Consider the following 12,940-nt stretch of genomic DNA (forward strand, 5'->3'; position numbering starts at 1 on the left):
CGTGAATCTCACAGTGGTGCATGTGGGGATCAAACTGGCAGCATTGTTGTTAAGAGCACTGCACTGTAACCAACTGAGCTAACCAGCTGCCCCATCTTATTTTTGGATACATGACAGGAATACATTTTCCCAGCATCATTAATAGAGGCCTATACATGGGAATTCTTTTAGTGAATGAAATGTGAGTAGGCATGAATGATATCTGTCATGGCTGAGCAGAAGCTCTGAGCTCCCTTCCCTCAGTAGTGATGTCATTGGAAGCATACATTGAAAGGGAGCAGCCATCAGCCTAGATCTTGGATTGGCAACCATGAACAGAAGCCCTTGCCAATCTGCATGCAACAGAAGTATGAATAAAAATTATGCCTTTAGTTATGCTGCATTGCTTTGATTTGGGGATTGCTCTATATTACCGTAGCAAACCTATAAATTTAGCCTATAAAATGGGACACAGAACAAATATTCTTTATTTTTCTATTTAAGAAAAAAATGATAAAGGTAAAGAGTTATATTCCATATATACTCTTATTATATAAATGAACTAATGACCAAAGCAAAAGCATAAAGTGTTGGGCACGTTAAATTGACCTTTTAGTTCAACTCATTGATTCATGTAATAAAATTGCATTAGCCAGCCTGTTTTCTCTTTGATTTTTATTATAGATAGGGACAAAAGGAGTGTGTGAGATCATTAACAAATGATATAAATATATCATGATAAAAGTAGGCAAAGTGCTATTGTGAGAAGGCAGAGTTCTATTTTTGTTTCTAAATAACATAAATTGTTAATTTGAAGTTTCTGTTGCTAAAAACACACCTAAAATCTGGGGTTAAATATCCAACTATAGTTTTAATTACACAGATTAGCTTGCAAGAAAATAAGAATCCTCAAAATGAGACAAAAGTTAAAGCTCCAAATGCATAATTTCATGATGCAGTGCCTGTACATGTTTGCCTGTTTTATTAACAAAGAAGCTTGTACTCAATAGCTATAATATGTGTGTGCTGAGGGGAGGGGGATAGATGGAAGATGATAAAGTCTTGGGACAATCCATGATACAGAATTTTGTAACTGAGGGTGGAAATTATAAGGAATTATTGTAAGGTGAAATATCCAAGTATAGTCTTATGTTATATACATTATCATCCCTCTTAATGAATGAACTTTCTGATTATTGCCCACAAGCAATCCATAAGCAGCAAATTATTCTTTCTCTGGACCATACACCTATCCCAAAAGTAGCTCCACTTCATCTTTTCAAACTCCCCTTATCAATGGCCAATGTAAACTATTTTAAAATAACTTACATCTTTCTTCTTCAAACTCATCGTAAAACAAAGCTGCATCAATCCCAGGATGGCGGACATCTTTGTATTCTCCATCTAGCCCTACTGCTGGTGGATAAAACTGCATGCTCCAGGAGCTGACCAGTTTTCTGGCTAGCATGTGGCTCAATAAACAATTTTTTTAGAAAACTTTTGGCTTCCAAGTTATGGTTTACCACTTTAAATTCAGGAATCACTGTGAGTTTTCAGCATGATAAATAAAAATAATTTACACCTAGGCATCATCATAATTAAAGTATACAAATGGAATAAAAGATCAAACTGTATGTAAATTTTAAAAAGTGCATATTACCTCCAAAAAAATGACAATTTGGCTGATACCTTCTTGAACAGCAAGAAGGATAAGAAGCTAGAATACAGTAAAACATCTCTTCAAATTCCTGGAAGACAATTACTGCTCTCTCACATATCTATATCAAAATAAACGTTAAGAGAAATGTGGAATAATGATGTTAAATAGAAAGTTTAGCACTAGCAAACCCTCATTTTAAAAACTAGTAAAATATGCATGCAGAAAAAGAAAATACAGCATATTAATTAACTACAAAGGAATAAATGTTTTCTTTAAAAGTAACAGCTGAGGGATGTGTGAATAAAAGATCAGGTTAGCAAAGAGAAAGAAAATGAGGAAGAGAGTAGGCGTGAAAAGAACCATATTTCAGATATGTGAAAGGTCATCATGAGGTCCAGGAATGGGATCAGGGAACAGACCTGGAGGATATATATGTAGATTCAGTATCAACAAGTCCTGGGGAGATAGGGAAAGCTTTTAGTTTGATTTGTGATATTCTGATTGTGTTACCGAAATACAGATATTGTAGCAATTCTGTGGATAGATTGTAAAGGGGAGGCAAAAACACACATAAAGGCAAACTTTGAACAAGAATAATGGAAGTGTGAATTAATGTATTTAATGTTTTCTATTAGTTTCAGGTATACAAAATAACATAATGATTAGACATTGCAATTGTATACAGCAATAGCAAACTACCAGAAAGAGAAATTAAGAAAACAATCCCATTTACAATTGCATAAAAAATAAATAAAATACTTAGGAATAAATTTAACTAAGTAAGTAAAAGGCCTATACTCAGAAAATGATAAGACTTCGAAGAGAGAAATTAAAGAAGATACAAATAAATGGAAACATACACCATACTCATAGATATGAAGAATTAATGTAGTTAAAATGTCCATACTGCCTAAAGCAATGCATAGATTCAATGCAATCTCTATCAAATTGCCAATGGCATTTTTCACAGAACTAGAACAAATAATCCTAGTATTTATATGGAACTGTAAAAACACCCGAAATAGCCACAGCAGTCCTAAGAAATAAGAACAAAGTGGGAGGTATTATACGACCCGTCATCAAATCATACTGCAAGTTTATAGTAATCAAAACATCATGGTATTGGCATAAAAACAGACACATAGGTCAATGGAACAGAATAGAGAGCCCAGAAATAAATCCATGCCTATATGGTCATCTCATCTATTACAAAAGAAGCAAGAATTTACATTGGGGTAAAGACAGTCTATTTAATAAATGGTGGTGGGAAAACTGGGTAGATATATGTTAAAAAAAAAAAAAAAAAATCAAACAGGACCACCTTCTTACACCACATACAAGAATAAACTCAAAATGTATTAAAGCCTTAAAGGTAAGACCTGAAACCATAAAACTCCTAGAAGAAAATATAGGAAGTAAATTCACAGACATTATCCTTAGTAATGTTTTTACTGATATATCCCCTCAGTCAAGGAAAGCAAAAGAAAAGAAAAATAAACACATGGGACTACATCAAACTAAAAAAAATATTTTTTCACAGCAAAGGAAACCATCAACAAAACAAAAAGACATCCTAGTGAATGAAATTTGTATAAAATTTGGAACAGCAAAGTTTTGAAATGAATTTGTAAAAACAGAGAGGGAAACAGTTATAATTTTTTTTTTCCTTTTCTTTTTTTTACCTGAGTGTCTTGGAGGATATTGATTAAATTTATTGTGGAAGGAATAATGAAAGGGAAAAAAATGATGTGGGGTGATTAATAGAAATGGGGAAAATGCTTAACTGTTTTATGTGGTAAGTATATAAAGAGGAACAAGATCATCCCTTAATTTTCACATGTATAAAGAAGAAGATTGACAAATACAAGTTATATATCACAGGATGAAGGGCTATTTTATGCAAAAAGTATAATGACAGCAAGAAGATATAGTGAGTCTAAATAATGGTGGTTTGACAAAGTGATGTTTCATAAGATTTCTGTTCTTGAAGAAAATATCAGAGCTCAAAGTTTCCTATTCTTCCATATATACAATCATGGAAAAATCTAACCTTAGTAGTGATATTTTTACATTTTTATTATTGAGCTAAACATTTTAATTATGGCAAGATATAAGGTAGACTAATACTTTATATGTGAATAAAATATCAAATAATTTAGAAGACTTTTTCTGTATACCTGACCTATGGGAAAAATAGATTTATTTATTTATTTATTTATTTATTTATTTATTATTATTATTTTTTTTACTTAGGATTATTGCAAAGAATCCAAACACAAACCACCAAGAGAAAACAATTTAGTGTTTTGGTGGCTGTGTATGTAACTTGGTTACCACTTCTTCGTAAAGTTCAGAGGTACTAATTTCATGTCCTAGGCAGTGACAGCGGAAATAAAACTTATCAAAGGTGTCATCTTCTAAAGATGCAACCTCTATCTTATATGCATTGAGGGACCCTCAATTGTTTACAAATATCTTGTAGTGAAGATTTCCAGATCTACTTGATTTGATTTGGCTGGGCTCACTCTTACTGAGGTGCACTGACTATCAAACAAAATATTTTTTTTCTTTGTAGGCTATATCAAAAATGAAAAAGCTGGGTGATATCTCGATAGGGGAAATGACACATATGGGCTGTATAAATGTCAGTCTACAGCCCCTTCCCTAGACTGTTTTTCATCCGCCAGCTCTGTTAATGTTGCCTGCTCAGGATTCCTTTTTCTTTGAAGAATTGAACATTACCAAATGGGAGCTACTTCACTCTGGCCTTCCTTTATGCCTCACTGGCATGGGGGCCCCAAAGACCTGTCTCTTGCCTATAGGTGGGAAAACTGCTCCAATTTTTGCTCTAGAACTTGTTTGTGTTTCTACAGCTGAGAATACATTTCTGCTTAGCTTTTTTCCTCTATTTTTTCCTGTTTCCTCAATTTCCTTTCACCAGAAAGCATTCTCCAAATACCACTTGAACAAAAATTCTCCACCTCAGCATCTGCTTCTAGAGAATAATTGACCTAAGTCAGTAATATTTCTTTTTCCAAAGTGGGCAGTCCCGTTCAACATTAGTACATTTAATTAAAAATCCGTCCAGGCAACATTCCAGAAACTTTTGGGTTAAAGCTCCTTGGATTTTCTGACCTATCCCCTTGCTTTGGAAGTTAGATTTCTCCACGTTGCTGTCATGTAATTTAGGGAAGTAAGAGTAGATATGGGTGTACAATGGTTCAGAGCTATGGCAATGTATGAGTCTCTCTGAAACAGAGCAAATATTCCAGGGAGGTGATATCAATATGCCAACTAAACTAACCCCAATTTATATATATGATTATTCAAAAAGCTAAATAAGTTTTTTTGGACAGCTATTGCAATGGAGGATTGAGTGCTGACCATCGTATTTTGTTGTTGTTGGAATAAAATTTTAATTTCCTAAATGCCTATGCTGCTACAAAAGAAATAAGACTAAAGAGTTGGGTCGTGGAGAGAACAACAGATAAAAAAAGCATAAAATAGGTTTTTTTATGCTTTTCTTCACAGCTAAAGGAAATATTAGCATATACTGACACATAGCTTTGCACACTGTAATACCCTTTTAATAGAAACATATTCTGAGCATCACAGTTTTCTTATTTAATGCAGTAAATGTCATGGTCGTTGTTATTTAAAACAGATCATTTCCCACATATTCCAGCAGGTGGCAGCACATTGTCATTATTTGAATCTCACTTTAAGCTTAAAATAGGCGAAACTAAATGGTAAAAACACAAGAATACAGGTTATTTTAGAAATATTTGCATGAAAAATTATAGTTATGTTGAGAGAGATGATAAAATCAAGGAAGTAGAGAAGAAAGAATGAGAAAATAGGGTATTTGGAGGCCGTAGTGCAGTCTGGGGACTGCATTCTCCCATGTGGTTTGCATGGCACAGTGAAGAGTTTCTAGGCAACAGTTGAATTCTGTAGTTACTGAAAAACTGATGCATAGGAAAGTACCTGATGAGATTTGTATTTTAGAAATTTAAATTGCATGAGAAGAATAATCCATGGTCAAGAGTGAGAAAAATAAGTGAGAAAGAAGGGAAATGAGTGAATAGTCTTAATTATCAGAGAAAGAGTTTTTAAAGCCTGATTTAATCTCTGTTCTCATTATTGTTTAGTACAGGTTTTCCATTTCTTTATGATTCTGTCCTGGTAAGTGTTATGCAGGTGTGTAGATGTGTTTCTAGGAATGTGTCCATTTCTTCTAGGGTATGCAATTTGTTAGCATACAATTGTTCATAGTGGTATCTTATGATCCCTTGTTTCTCTGTGCTATCAGTTGTAATGTCTCCATTTTCCTTTATGCATTTTATTTGTTTTTCTCAATGCTTCATATAAAAATATGTGAAAATTTATGTTACTTGATATTCTAGCCTCATTTTAATATGCAGCGTGGCCCGTGATCTGGGTCTCACCAAAGACACCCATCATAGACTCCAGTTGGTAGCTGATCAGGGGAGGCATCAGGACAACAATGGGGCAGCAGCAGCTATATCCAGTTACTAGAGGTGCAGTTGTAGCTCTTTGCGAGATGGCATCAAAGCCCTATGTTGGTGAAATCAGTGCTGTAAGCTGTATTGTCTGACCCTGTGGAAACAAAAAGGAAAACGATTTAAACCCAAGAGAACCCCATAGTTTAACAGATGCTGGCAATGCCCCACCACTGTCTCTTCGATCTTTTATATGCTCCAGGTGATTTCCATCAGCCACATTCTGCATCCATGATACTGAAAGGCCCATTTATCTTGGAATTTTGGAAAAGCTAGTCTCCTACACAGCTTTGACAACAAGATACATATGCCAAGGAATTATTTACCAGACAGAATTACATTTCTTTTAACAAATAATCTGCACTGGTGGGACACATTTTTATTGTCATGAGCTTAGTTTACTTCACTCAAAAACCGTTATATTTTCAACTATAGCAATTGCAAAAAATGTGGTTAAATTTAAAGATAACAGCATATCTTGATGTCTAATGGAAAGCTAACATTTGTTTATACGACATTCGTAATTGACAACTATTTCCACAAGAGTTTGATTCTTAGTTCTTTCAAACCACATTATGTAGGCAGTGGTCTCCCATAGCTACATATAAATAAGTGTTTGTACATGTACCTAAAACATTTAGCATATATAGATACTTATTGTTTCTAACGGTAAAATCTTACCTAAAGAGTTTGTATTTATTAACACTTTCAGATAAAAATATAAAGTGAGAATCCTCCCATTTTTTATTCTATTTTTTATATGAAGCCGACCCAAAATAGCTGAAATGAATAACAGCCTAGTTCTCAAAAGTAACCCAAAAATTGGAATTTTAAATTGTAACACTATGTGAAAAAGTACATATCTAGATATGCAGTCAATTTTTCTTCAGGTTAGAAAGAGTTGACAAAACTGATTTTAGAGTACGGATTCTTGTCATCTATCAAATAGCAGTAGAAATTCAAGAAGAAGTAAGTAGGCCTTTATTATTATAATAATTTGTTGCTAAAGGACAACTCTCTCTTTCCCTGGCTTCTTCTAGTGACCTTCCAACCTCATGACAGAAATATCTATCCGAAGCCAAAACAAGGGGGGAAACATACAACTCATATACAGCATACGTGACAGATACATTTTGTTGGATAATATTTTCAAACATTTCTAATGACATTTCTATTAGTGAGCATGGTTTATCCGTATTGAAAATGGATTCTGTAGTTGTCAGCCTTCTCAACTCTATCTTCATCCCAAATATTGATGTTGGTGGAACTAGACTTTTATTGAATCTTGAAAGATTCCACTACTTTCTCTGATTGGAAAGTGTGTGAAAATGGGATGAGGATAACCCAAATGAGAATAGATGCTATCATTCAATACAGATATCCTGAATCACTTTAGACTCTTAGGCAGAATCTTGACAAAAATGTATTGTATTCTTGTATCTTTCTGTATTTATTACATTCTTAATAGGCCTTAAGAATGTTTTAATTAGGACATTTTTTAAGTCTGTGACCCATAGATCTAACCCATCAGCGGATACTATATAAAAATCATTTGGTTATGACTAAAGTATTTATCCTCAGCAGAAAATAATCTCTGAGTTTCTTAATTCATATTTCTATTTTCTTGTGTTTGATGAGTACATATATAATATATATGTTACATATATGTGTTCAATGTAATTTTAATTGTTTTCCATTTTAATTAGCTTCCGTTTCTGTGTTGTAAATTTTTTCACCATTCAAATACTTAATCATTTATAGCTGTTTTTTTTCCCCTACATTTTTCTTTAAAATGTTTTAGAAACTTCTCTTTATCTCTAATAATTAGATATTTTGTGATGATTTTCTTTGATGGTAGTATTATTATTTTTTTTAAATTTATTTTGTCCAGCACTTTTAGTAGTCTGAAAACTAAACAGGAATGAAATCAATGTTAGTAGATGACCACAACCAAGAGAGTGATAGCATAATACAAAATTTAACATGTGATTCAAAATTAGGGGAATTTATGAAGGAAAAAAATTGAATTTATTTTAAAATCAGGAATGGGCTCAAACGTGTTTGTACCATTATCTGGGCTTACATGTGTAAGGGCTGGGAGGAAAACACAAAACAAAAATAAAATAGCTGTTACATTTAGAATTTAGGGAAAGCGCCATTCTTGGACTGTCAGCAGATCCAGGACTGCTCAGCGAAGAGGTTATAATTTAGGAATTTTTCTGGTGATGAATATTGACTTCCACATGTATATTATAAGAATTTTCAGTTAGAGAGCACGAGATGGGAATACATAAAATCTGTGCAGAGAAGTATTAAAAGTGTAGGCAATTATAGTATTATACAAGTATTAAACTATAGAAGTATTAAAAGTGTAAGCAATTATGAGGAAATGGGCCATAAGCAGAGACCCAGAGTTCTGGGAACTTTCAGGTGGTTTACATAAAAAGGGATAAAGAACATATGATATTAGCATGTTGTGCTCAAGAATTATAATAGTGACAACACTTGCTGTTATTGTTGTTTTGTTTTCTTTTGTTTACTTCAATAAATTTTATTTTATAATGTGGAGAAAAGTAACATTACACTATTATATGTAGTACTTAAATATATATATATAACTTTTTTTTCATCCATCTCTCCTCAAGATAAATGGTTGTAGTATAGTAGGCACTGCTTTGCATTGATATTGACTTTTTTTTTTTTTTTTTAACATCAATCAAAAAATATTTATTAAAGATTTTTTATGTGCTGAAGAAAATAAGGATGGCAGATAAGCAGAGTCCACTCTGAAGCCCAACTTTTAGGGGAGGAAATGTTAATTTCGTTTGTCTTGTTCTTTTGTTGTTTTTGGTTTATATACCATATATCAGTGAAATCACATGGTTCTCTGCTTTTTCTGTCTGACTTGTTTTGCTCAGCATTACTCTCTCAAGATCCATCCATGTTGTCACAAATGTTCCTATATCATCTTTTCTTACAGCCGAATAGTATTCCATTGTGTATATATACCACAACTTCTTTATCCATTCATCTATCGAAGGACATTTTGGTTGTTTCCATGTCTTGGCCACCGTAAACAAAGCTGCAATGAACATTGGAGCACACGTGTCTTTATCTCTAAATGTTTTCAGATTTTTTGGGTAGATACCCAGAAGAGGGATTGCTGGGTCATATGGCAATTCTATTCGTAATCTTTGAGAGAACCTCCACACTGCCTTCCATAACGGCTGCACCAGTCTGCATTCCCACCAACAGTGTATGAGGGTTCCTTTTCTCCACAGCCTCTCCAACATTTGTTACTATTTGTCTTGTTGATGATAGCCATTCTGACTGGGGTGAGGTGATATCTCATTGTGGTTTTGATTTGCATTTCTCTGATGATTAGTGATGTTGAGCATTTTTCATATGTCTATTTGCCATTTGTATGTCCTCTTTGGAGAAATGTCTCTTCAAGTCCTCTGCCCATTTTTCAATTGGGTTGTTTGTTTTTTGTTGTTGAGTTGCATGAGTTCCTTGTATATTCTGGATACTAGCCCTTATCGGAGGCACTGTTTGCAAAAATCTTCTCCCATTCAGTTGGTGGCCTCTTTATTTTGTCAATGGTTTCTTTTGCTGTGCAGAAGCTTTTAAGTTTCATATAGTCCCATTTGTTTATTTTAGCTTTTACTTCCATTGCCTTTGGAGTCAAGTTCATAAAATGCTCTTTGAACCCAAGGTCCATAAGTTTAGTACCTATGTTTTCTTCTATGCAGTTTATTGTGTCAGGTCTTATGCTTAAGTCTTTGATCCATTTTGAATTAACTTTGGTACATGGTGACAAATAGCAGTCCAGTTTCATTCTTTTGCACGTGGCTATCCAATTCTCCCAGCACCATTTATTGAAGAGGCTGTCTTTGCTCCATTGTATGTTTTTAGCTTCTTTGTCAAAAATTATCTGTCCATATTTATGTGGTTTTATTTCTGGGTTCTCAATTCTATTCCATTGGTCTATGTGTCTGTTTTTCTGCCAATACCATGCTGTTTTGATTATTGTAGCCCTGTAGTACAAGCCAAAGTCAGGAAGTGTGATACCTCCATTATTGTTCTTTTTCCTTAAGATTGCTTTGGCTATTCGGGGTCTTTTGTGGTTCCAAACAAATCTGATGATTTTTGTTCTATTTCTTTAAAATATGCCATTGGGATTTTGATGGGGATTGCATTGAATCTGTATATTGCTTTGGGTAATATGGCCATTTTAACTATGTTGATTCTTCCAATCCATGAGCACGGAATGTCTTTCCATTTCTTTGTGTCTTCTTCAATTTCTTTCAAAAATGTCTTATAGTTTTCAGCATATAGGTCTTTCACATCCTTGGTTAAGTTTATTCCTAGGTATTTTATTCTTTTTGCTGCAATTGCAAAAGGAATTGTTTTTGTATTTCTTTTTCTGAGATTTCATTGTTAGTATATAGGAAGGCAATGGACTTTTGTGCGTTGATTTTGTAGCCGGCAACTTTACTGTATTTGTTGATTGTTTCTAATAGCTTTTTGGTGGAGTCTTTAGGGTTTTCTATATATAGCATCATGTCATCTGCAAAGAGTGATAGTTTAACTTCTTCATTCCCAATTTGGATGCCTTTTATTTCTTTCTCTTGCCTGATTGCTCTGGCAAGGACTTTAACACTATGTTGAAAAGCAGAGGTGATAGGGGACATCCCTGTCGTGTTCCTGAACATAGAGCAAAGGGCTTCAGTTTTTCTCCATTAATTATGAGATTAGCAGAGGGCTTGTCATATATGGCCTTTATTATGTTAAGGTATTTTCCTTCTATACCCATTTTATTAAGTGTTTTAATCATAAATGGATGTTGTATCTTGTCAAATGCTTTTTCTGCACCAATTGAAATAATCATTTGATTTTTGTCCTTTATTTTGTTTATGTGATGTATCACATTGATGGATTTGCGTATGTTGAACCATCCTTGTGCCCCGGGGATGAACCCCACTTGGTCGTGATGAATAATCTTTTTAATGCATTGTTGTATTTGATTGGCTAGAATTTTATTTAGGATTTTTGTATCGGTATTCATTAGAGATATTGGTCTGTAGTTTTCTTTTTCTGTGCTGTCCTTACCAGGTTTTGGTATCAAGGTAATGTTGGCCTCATAAAATGAGTTAAGGAGTACTGTCTCTTCTTCATTTTTTTGGAAGAGTTTTTGCAGAATTGGTATTAGATCCTCTTTGAAGGTTTGGTAGAATTCACTAGTGAAGCCATCTGGTCCCGGACTTTTGCTTTTGGGAAGGTTTTGGATGAGTGATTCAATTTTGTTACTGGTGATCGGTCTGTTTAGATTTTCGAGTTCTTCATGGTTCAGCCTTGGAAGGCTATATGTTTCTAAGAACTTGTCCATTTCTTCTAGGTTGTTGAATTTGGTGGCATATAGTCCTTCATAGTATTCTTGGATGATCCTTTGTATTTCTGTGGTGTCCGTGATAACTTCCCCTTTTACGTTTCTGATTTTGTTAATCAGTGTCTTCTCTCTTTTTATCTTCGTAAGTCTAGCCAAGGGTTTGTCAATTTTGTTAATCTTTTCAAAGAACCAGCTCTTTGTCATATTAATTTTTTCTATTGTCTTTTTGTTCTCTATTTCATTTAGTTCTGCTCTAATTTTGTTATTTCCTTTCTTCTGCTGACCTTGGGTTTTACTTGTTCTTCTTTTCTAGTTCTTTAAGGTGTAACATGAGGTTATTTATTTGGGAGTTTTCTTGTTTCTTGAGATAGGCCTGTAATGAGATAAATTTCCCTCTTAAAACTGCTTTGCTGCATCCCAAAAATTTTGGTAGGATGTATTTTCATTGTCATTTGTTTCTATGTATCTTTTGATCTCTCCTCTAATTTCTTCTTTGACCCAGTCCTTCTTTAAAAGTATGTTGTTTAATCTCCATGTATTTGTGTTTTTCCGCTTTCTTTTTACAGTTGATATCCAATTTCAAAGCCTTGTGATCAGAGAATATGCATGGTATGATTTCAATCTTCTTAAATTTGTTGAGACTCATCATCATTATTGTAATAACAGCAAAAGTAAGCACTACTTAAAAGCAGGATTTATTTAATTACTTTCTGCATTACTTCTTAGTTAAAATCAAATTTTAATTTCCTAAATGCCTATGCTGCTACAAAAGAAATAAGACTAAAGAGTTGGGTCGTGGAGAGAACAACAGATAAAAAAAGCATAAAATAGGTTTTTATGCTTTTTTTCACAGCTAAAGGAAATATTAGCATATACTGACACATAGCTTTGCACACTGTAATACCCTTTTAATAGAAACATATTCTGAGCATCACAGTTTTCTTATTTAATGCAGTAAATGTCATGGTCGTTCTGTTATTTAAAACAGATCATTTCCCACATGTTCCAGCAGGTGGCAGCACATTGTCATTATTTGAATCTCACTTTAAGCTTAAAATAGACGAAACTAAATGGTAAAAACACAAGAATACAGGTTATTTTAGAAATATTTCCATGAAAAATGATAGTTATGTTGAGAGAGATGATAAAATCAAGGAAGTAGAGAAGAAAGAATGAGAAAATAGGGTATTTGGAGGCCGTAGTGCAGTCTGGGGACTGCATTCTCCCATGTGGTTTGCATGGCACAGTGAAGAGTTTCTAGGCAACAGTTGAAGTCTGTAGTTACTGAAAAACTGATGCATAGGAAAGTACCTGATGAGATTTGTATTTTAGAAATTTAAATTGCATGAGAAGAATAATCCATGGCCAAGAGTGAGAAAAATAAGTGAG

Source organism: Rhinolophus sinicus, linkage group LG04, assembly GCF_036562045.2.
Source record: "Rhinolophus sinicus isolate RSC01 linkage group LG04, ASM3656204v1, whole genome shotgun sequence".
In the NCBI taxonomy this organism is placed as follows: domain Eukaryota; kingdom Metazoa; phylum Chordata; class Mammalia; order Chiroptera; family Rhinolophidae; genus Rhinolophus; species Rhinolophus sinicus.